The sequence below is a fragment of the Crassostrea angulata genome, unplaced genomic scaffold (genome assembly GCF_025612915.1).
Source record: "Crassostrea angulata isolate pt1a10 unplaced genomic scaffold, ASM2561291v2 HiC_scaffold_69, whole genome shotgun sequence".
NCBI lineage: Eukaryota > Metazoa > Mollusca > Bivalvia > Ostreida > Ostreidae > Magallana > Magallana angulata.
This window is the reverse complement of record NW_026441624.1, coordinates 130,068-138,500: the sequence shown is the minus strand read 5'-3', so window position 1 is coordinate 138,500 and position 8,433 is coordinate 130,068. Positions and strand designations below refer to the sequence as shown.

The 8,433-nt window shown below is 33.6% G+C and overlaps 1 pseudogene; it reads right to left on the bottom strand.

The window, feature by feature from the left end:
- Nucleotides 1-1,072: 1,072 nt before the first annotated feature.
- Nucleotides 1,073-2,175, bottom strand: LOC128168916 (uncharacterized; annotated as a pseudogene).
- Between the last annotated feature and the right edge of the window lie 6,258 nt (nt 2,176-8,433).

Sequence of the window (8,433 nt, the reverse complement as noted above, 5' to 3'; positions counted from 1 at the left end):
AAAAATAAATCTGACTGTAATTAAATAATTACGGATACAAATTTCTAAATCTACAATACTGAAAATAACTAGATACGTCAAAACATCAGACCTATATTAATCATTTTGGCTGAAAAATCGAATTTAATTTGTATAGCTTTGTAAAGAAATTTCCCTCCTGTTGACCTCGTGACGTCACTTCCGCTGAAGCCTCGTTATCGCCTAATTCTGTTTTCTCTTGATTAGATTTCCCAAAGCAGGTAAAAATAGCCACTTTGAAGCGGCGTAACTCCGTTATTTTTGCATCGATTTCGATGCGGTTTTTTGCATTAAATTTTGGTAATTAAACTCTTTGACATATGTTTCACATCGGCTTGGCTGCAGGTACCCTTTAAGAATACCCATTTATTAATGTAAACAAACAGCACCACTACACTTTACGGGGCTGATGATAGTGTTAAAAAGAATATCAGTGGCAAGTAAAGTGATGATGTCTAAAGCAAAATTGTTTGAAATCAAATTTTTGTTTTTAATATGTTCGGAAATAGGATTAATCAGTCAAAACTAGCCCAATTTTTTGTGCGCCGTAAATTGCAGATTTTTTTTTACTATGGGAGGCACTGTAGCACCCAGGTCGTCCAGCCAAATTTTTCAAACTGGGAGCTACAGACCTGCAGCTAAAACTGCCACAACTCATTTTATATTCGTATACATTGGATAAATGTTGCTTTCATTCCTTACATATAAATATATTCTATGAAAACAAATCATGTGTTCAAATAAATTGAATAACCTGTCTCAGTTTGTTCATTATGAATAAATAAACTCATCTGGTATTAAAATCAAATGTTCATACGAATGTATTTAAATTAGTTTAATCTAAATTGTGAGGCATGACATTCCATATTACTGTCTTAAAAAATAGTACTCCTTTTCAAAAAGCATAGCTTTATCGATGTATTATATTAAGTATGGATCTTGTTTATATTTTTTATCTAAAAAGTGTGTAACATATAAGTATATGTATTTTTAATCAGCATTCAATACTGAAAAACAAATCATTTTTCGGGGGTTACAGATTAATCAAAATAGATTAATATCCAAGTATGTAAAAAGGAGGCAATCTGTTTCTTTTTAAAAACATTTTTTTTTCTTTCTTTAAATGTGATGTGTGTTTTGACGTTCATTGCGTTGATAGTTCATCGGAGGATGTAATGTATTTGACAATAAATCCAGTCAAAATGTCTTCCAGCACCATAGAATTAGGTCCTTTGTTTATTCCCACAAAATCCAGTAGCGTCCCGTGAGTTCGTTATTTCTGGCGACATGTTAGCTTTCGTCAACTGTCGAACAATGGAGCACCAGATATCGTGATTCTCCTTTTCAATTTACACTACTTTGATGATGTCACTTGAGAGAAAAAAGATTTTTCATCAAAGGCTTTTTCCGGTAACCCACGCACAAGTGTTTCTATCAATTGACAGTGAAACTCTGTGGCAGAAGAATACATGATTTAAAACGGTACAGCCTTCGACATACTAGCACTTTTGATGCATTTAATTAGGAATAGCTTAACAGGCTGGTAGGGTCGGCATTCACTTTTGCAAAATATCTAGAACTTACCATCCCTTCTCTGCCAGATGATCTCTAATATGTCGAAAACTTCCAGCGTTTTCTAATGTTTCATAATTTTCACGATATTTCGTTTTGGATTCCGAATGTGTCACTCTGAACGTAACCGGGAGATCTTTTCTTGTGGGTATTGTAAGCTCCAAATCACCGTCTCTAGGGCTTAGAACCATTAGTTAGTCGGCCTCAGGCTCAAATCCATACTGTTGGTAATCAGGGCGAGACCTCCATATACCAAGATGTTTTGGATATAAAAAAAAGTTTTGTTTCTTTTGCCTACAATGTAAAACATACGACATGACCTCATGAAGGGTCCTCGTATTTTAATCAACACTTCAAAGAACTGTCAATCGACACTTTACGACAATTGGTACTCGAATTAAAAACAATTCTGGTCTGGAGTTTGTACCATGTAAGAATTTTTCCGTCAATGTAAGACAAACGTGTCAAAACGTTACAAAGCATCTGTGATCATCTTTGTATAAATACCGTAGAGGATAACAACACAGGAATTATAACATTTTCATAAGACTTAAGTTTTTCATCCCCGGTTAAAGCTTTCATCATCCTTTAACATATTTATCAAACGCTTAAAGTGGCATAGACATCTGATAAAGCTGCCAGCTGCAGGGTCTAATTATATGTGACAGTCAAATTCGTAACTGTTGGTAACCATTGAGTTTTTCCTAGGAATCTTACATTTCAGTACACCAATTCGCCATCACATTAATATCGTGGTCATTAATGCCATTGTACGTGATCGAGGTGATTTTGATAAAACATACTTTTTACAAAACCAATCTCTCTCTCTCTCTCTCTCTCTCTATCTCTCTCTCTCTCTCTCTCTCTCACACACACACACACACACACACACACACACACACACACACACACACACACACACACACACACACAGGAATATTACTTGCAGGTAATATTTTAGAGTTTCCGGTTGTCACGTTATAAGGTCCTGATCTGGTTCATCAGCATTTTGTATCATATACACCAGGTAGCAGGATTGGACGGTAGGTTTGTCATGTTTTCTGTATTGAAATACATTGAAACTTATCTATTTGAATTTAAAGTTTGATTTGTTTTAATATTCGTTGAGTTAAAAGTACCACATCGATAAAAATTGCATTATAATAAGTTGAAAAAGAAGGTTTATGCATGTCCAAAAATGCTAGACAGTGGTATTCTTTATCATGGAAGTATTGGCCAATCGTGACAACGAACTAGCTTATAGTTACATGTAAAAAGTATCGAATATAGATACCACGTTTCATTATTAAAGAATTTTCAGCAAATCATACATCTTATCTTCTCGAGGATGTTCAGGTATGCAATAGATTTGTGTCATAAATAGTATACATAGTACTTTAAAGGGGCATAGTCACGATTTTGGTCACATTTTTTTTCCTGTTTTTATTATTTACAATGCTTTTATGAATGCATTTTTAATGATCAAATGAAATTGGGGTGGCCGTCGATGAGTTTTAAGCAAGATACAGGGCTCACAATTCTTCTTCATGTAAACAAGGCTCTTGCCCTGTTTTTGTTTACATTGGGTCAATATACCAGTAAAAAATCTTTTTCAAGATGATTTGTCTATATTCTTATTAATTTTAAGCATAAATAAACAATTCCTAACAAGTAAAATATTCATTTTAGGTCAAAAACTGGAATTTTTACTTCAACGTTCAAAATGTAAACAAAAGCTTTGTTTACATAGCGAAGAATTGTAAGCCTTGTAACTCGCTTATAACTCAACAAATGACACTCAAATTTTGGTTGCCTATTAAAAATGCCTTACTGAAGCATTTTAAACTTTAAAATGGAAAAAATAATTTTTGACCAAAATCGTGACCATGCCCCTTTAATGGCAAAACCATGGTTTAAAAAATTAGGCACTATTAACTAAAAGGGAAAAAACGATAAATATAATTCATCGATCGTACATTTCAAATTGATTTATTTGATATTTCTGTTATTTAAACAAAACAGATCGTTCGTTTATACCAGAGTATGTAAATGCATTACATTTATGTCTACAAATTTATATATACATTGTTAGTAAGTGAATACTTAATACGTGTGTGCTTGTATCATTTGTTTTAAATATGAAACAAATAAATACGGTAGTTTTTATAATAAGAAAATAACATAAGCTTTTCGTATAATGAATATTTTTTCCTTGTTCATGTACTACCCATTATTTGGAACATGTTAATAAAATGTATGAAATAATGGGTAGTTCATGAAGACGGAAAAATATTAATTACACAAAAAGCGTATTTTATTGTCTTATTATAAAAACGATCGTTAATATAAGGAACAAGAAACATTTACTCAAGTGTAAACCAAATGGACATAAGCCAATAACAGTTTAGCAAAACGTGTTATTTGAGTTGCTATCAGTGTAATTGTCTTGCATTTGACACTTTTGTATATTTGAAAAAACGCAAATTTGATGAAAAACACCGTATAAATATCGTTCTGGATGGTCGTTTCAGATTTTTTTACTAAACTTCCTTATAGCGTGCGCAGCTCGCCGGCGCGCAGCGAGCTCTACCGACAAGGCGTGCGTGAATAGAAAATTCGGACTATTTGCACATTCATTCAACAGATTTTTTTGGCGTCAGTAAAATCGGAACAGTAATGCATTGCTTTAATCGTCCCAGTAGTTCCCTGTAATTATGGTTTCCCATTCATTTTCACACTCTCACGAGAACAAGTACGTGCATTGTTACTGCTGACACAACGCAAATTCCATTACATAAGACTAACGGAGTTATCGTCCTTTCGAGTGACGTCACAATGGATTTCTTACACATCGATCCGACAGAATTTTTTGGCGTCAGTAAATTTCGACCCACAATCAATTCCTCAATGTCGGACGATCTCACTAGACTGGATACCATCTCGCGAGAATCAAAGTAAAACTTTTGAGAAACAGATAAATTGTGTAATTTCCAGGCCCCGAGGTTATAAAACTTTTTCCATACTCATACTCCAACTCGTACTCACATGTGCTCCACTGAGTACGGCTCTAAAAACCGAGGTTATAAAAGTTTTGGAGTACGTTCTCCGCTGAGTACTATTTGGAGTATGCTCTAAAAGCCGATCGATGAAAATTTACGTCTCTGGAGAAAGACAGACAGTAATTCATGTAAATAGTCCTTGCATGTAGGCAAACTGTACATGTATTCAGATTAATTATTTATCAACAAAATGTAACACATTATTTACATGTACATATTACCTTCTTCATCTGCAGGCATGGAGATGTGTCTGCATCTATAAGTCATGAATTTTTTAGCAACAAAGACGATAAATCCAGTGTAATTGGTAAAATTATCAACAAATTGTGTTTATCTCTCTCTCTCTCTCTCTCTCTCTCTCTCTCATGAGACTCAGATAGTGATTCATGCATGTGATGATTAAGTATAATTATATTGTAAGGAACGATATGAATATAAAAGAAAGAAGTAAGAATTTACACGGATATGAAGAGAGTATTTCAACATAGAATTTAGTTCGATATATCTTTAGTTTTCCTGGCTTTTTAACGATTTTGATATTTGAAATGTCAGGAAAAGGTCAGAAACGACTTCAATACAAAATTGGAAAGTCACTGCCCCAAAGTGGATATCTTTTAAGATATTTAGTGAACAGTTCCTGTATTAGGAAAAGCAGGAAGAGTTTAATTCAAAAATAGAAACATATACTTGGGAAAATCATAAAAATACTGAGAGGATCCATTTATTTTCACACTCAGAAAGTATACACAAAAGAAATTATAGGGGTATTCCAATTTAATTGCAACATACTATACTTGCCTTAATTCTTGTGAGAAAAAAATATCTTGAAGGGGTGGGGTGGGGGTTGGGGTTGGAATTGCATCAATTAACATATGCCAAAAGCCAAGGACACACGTAAAGTTTCTCATTTCAATATTTTTGGGAATGTGCACGAGAGTTTAAGAAAAGAAAATTCACTAATTGAAATATTTTTGAAATTTCCACTATGAGAACCACGTTAAACCGAAACAACGTGTTCAAGGAAACTGTGTACTAAAGTTGCTGTACCCCTTTTTGTGGGGTTTTATTGATGGTTCAAGTTTTTCTCACGTAGTCAAGGCTTGAAAATGTGTGTTTAGAATTTACATATACACGTACTGTGTCATTTTTAATCTTAAGTAACGTCATTTGATATTTTTGAGCAAGCCTTTTCCTATTGATCTTTAAAATTCGAAATACATGTGTTAATTTTAATGTATTTGACATAAATATTTGGTTACTTTAGATAAAAAATAAATAACTATATGAATTATCTAGATAGTTACTTGCTAATGAAATAAAATAATTTAAGAGATGAATATTCCCACAGCTAAGCTATATAGAGAAAAATCTCTCACATGAAAATGCGAAGAAGCTATTTTATTACAAGTAGTACATGTATTTTCAATCGATTACATACATTTTTTTCTGGGAGGGTTTAGTTACACCATTGAACACACGCGTTTTCTTCCTATTGCACCATTGAAATCAGTCTAATGTAGAGAAATCCCCCAAGTTAAAAAAAAAGGTAATTAAGACTTGCAAGTTGTACATTTTCTTTGCCAGAAGGAGTATGATTTAACTTTATTTGGACAATTTTTTAGGGCTGTGGGGGGGGGGGGGGGTGCTGGGTGCGACCTCCTTTACTCCGCCACTGATTTAACGCTTATTCTATAAAATGTTTCCCTTTCCAAGTTTTGTGGCATGCAACATAAATGATAATTGATTAATAAGTAAGTAATAGAAAGTTTTAGACTTTTATGCATCCCCCATCCTTTATTAATGTTTAGAACTAACCTACATTTTCACTGTAATCAAAAAACAGACCCAGCAAGTACATCTGATTGAAATTGATTAATAACGATACATGTACAGTGATTTCTTTGTTTTAAATGATGGGGTGTATGGGTAGTATTTGACTAAAAACAGAATTCTTAAAAAGTCGAGCTATTCAACGGTAGTATTTTGTACGTAGATTTACATGTATATGTACATTAATTAATGAAGCAAACTATCTAAAAGTTATTTTGATAATCTTGGTTGCAGTTCGCCCTTACTCTTAAATTCACCTCCATTATACCTATTCTAGATATGTCATTAATGGTAAAAACTTTCCATTTTAATTCATATACATGTAAATATGATTAAATTATAGCGTATAATACAGCAACGTTACAATATGAACAATATTATATGTTTGCACTGCATTTTATTTAGATTAAATGTCTTGAGTACGACTTTGAGAAAGCTTCATAGCTTACTCAGAGAATCGCCGTTTTGTATCTTGTTTTCAAAGTTATACGAAACCATTAGAAACATAGTATGATAGAGGGTTCAGCCCCCCCCCCCCCCCCCCCCACTTTTTATCGCAGGAAAGATTATTGTTCCTAAATTTACCTTCAAAGATTGAGAAGTTGGATCCAGAAGCATACTAGCCCCCCCCCCCCCCCCCCCCCCCGGATTAGGAATTTCGTGATGTTGGAAAAGAAAATTTGGGAAAGTAAATTTTTTTTCTTTTGGAAGTATAGGTAAACCTCCCCCCCCCCCCCCCAACGGATTAGGATTTTCATGAATTTGGGAATTACTTTTTTCTCAATACTTCTGAGGATTAGTCTAGCCCCCCCCCCCCCACTTTCAATTTGCTTCCGACGCCAGTGACGAGTATGAGTATGAAAAAGTTTATAACCTCGATACCTTGAGTACGGTTTGGAGCACGGAGTACGATTTGGAGTTCGAGATCGTACTCAAGAAAGTTTTATAACCTCGGGGCCAGAACATCATGCTTTTTAAGTAAACAAAACAGTATTTTTCGCATGGTTTTTTTTCTAGTGTGTTTTCAAAGAGACAGTTGACCGACGTGAAATTTGACGTCACAATAAGGGGAAACTACTCTACGTATTTATTGTAAATCTGCTGAAATATAAATACCAAAATCTTCTCAAAATCATGCAGAGCTAACGAATCGGGACATTTCTTTAGAGATAGGAAACAGCTTTAACTTGCTTTCATTTGGATGAATGCTCACATTTATTTTATTCACTTTATTTACGGTAATTTCCAGGAACGTTTTTTAAAAGGGGGCGAGGCAAGATCATTTAAAAAATCTTCACAATCAAAAAGAAAAATAAAATTCTCAAAATCAGGAAAATACTTATAATCGCCGATTCGGGGTGAGGAATGGGGAGTGCGAGGTATGCCTTTAGCTCTTTATCTGCTCAAATGTGTCTTTATTTTCACTTCTATTTATTACATGCTCCCGGGGGATCCATTTTCCTTAAGTGATCAACAAATTTTTTATATATATTACGTAAATTGGATTTTTTTTTTAAACAGGGAGGAGGGACTCTGTGATAAGTCAATTTTTATATGTAAGTTTAAGAAAAATGTCTGCTGCAAGAAAAGAGGAAATAAACTGCAGTGTACCTTATGTTAAAATCTTTATTACTCAACAACATTTTATCTGAGATAAATTCTATACTGGCGTGCGACCAGTATATAAATAAATAAAAAATCTTATGAATTATGAATAATGAAAATTTACTGGAAAAATAGGTATATTTATTTTATTTTGCATTCAAATTCATTTACTTTACGTCACCACTTTTATTTTTATTGATTTATCGTAATTCATTTTTTGATCACCTGCTGCGCTCGCCCCAACGGTCGCACCATAATACATATTATAGAAGAGGCATGTATAAAGAGATATAGAAAAACATGAAAACTTTAAAGTAAAAATTTATGACTTTTATTTATTACATTGGTT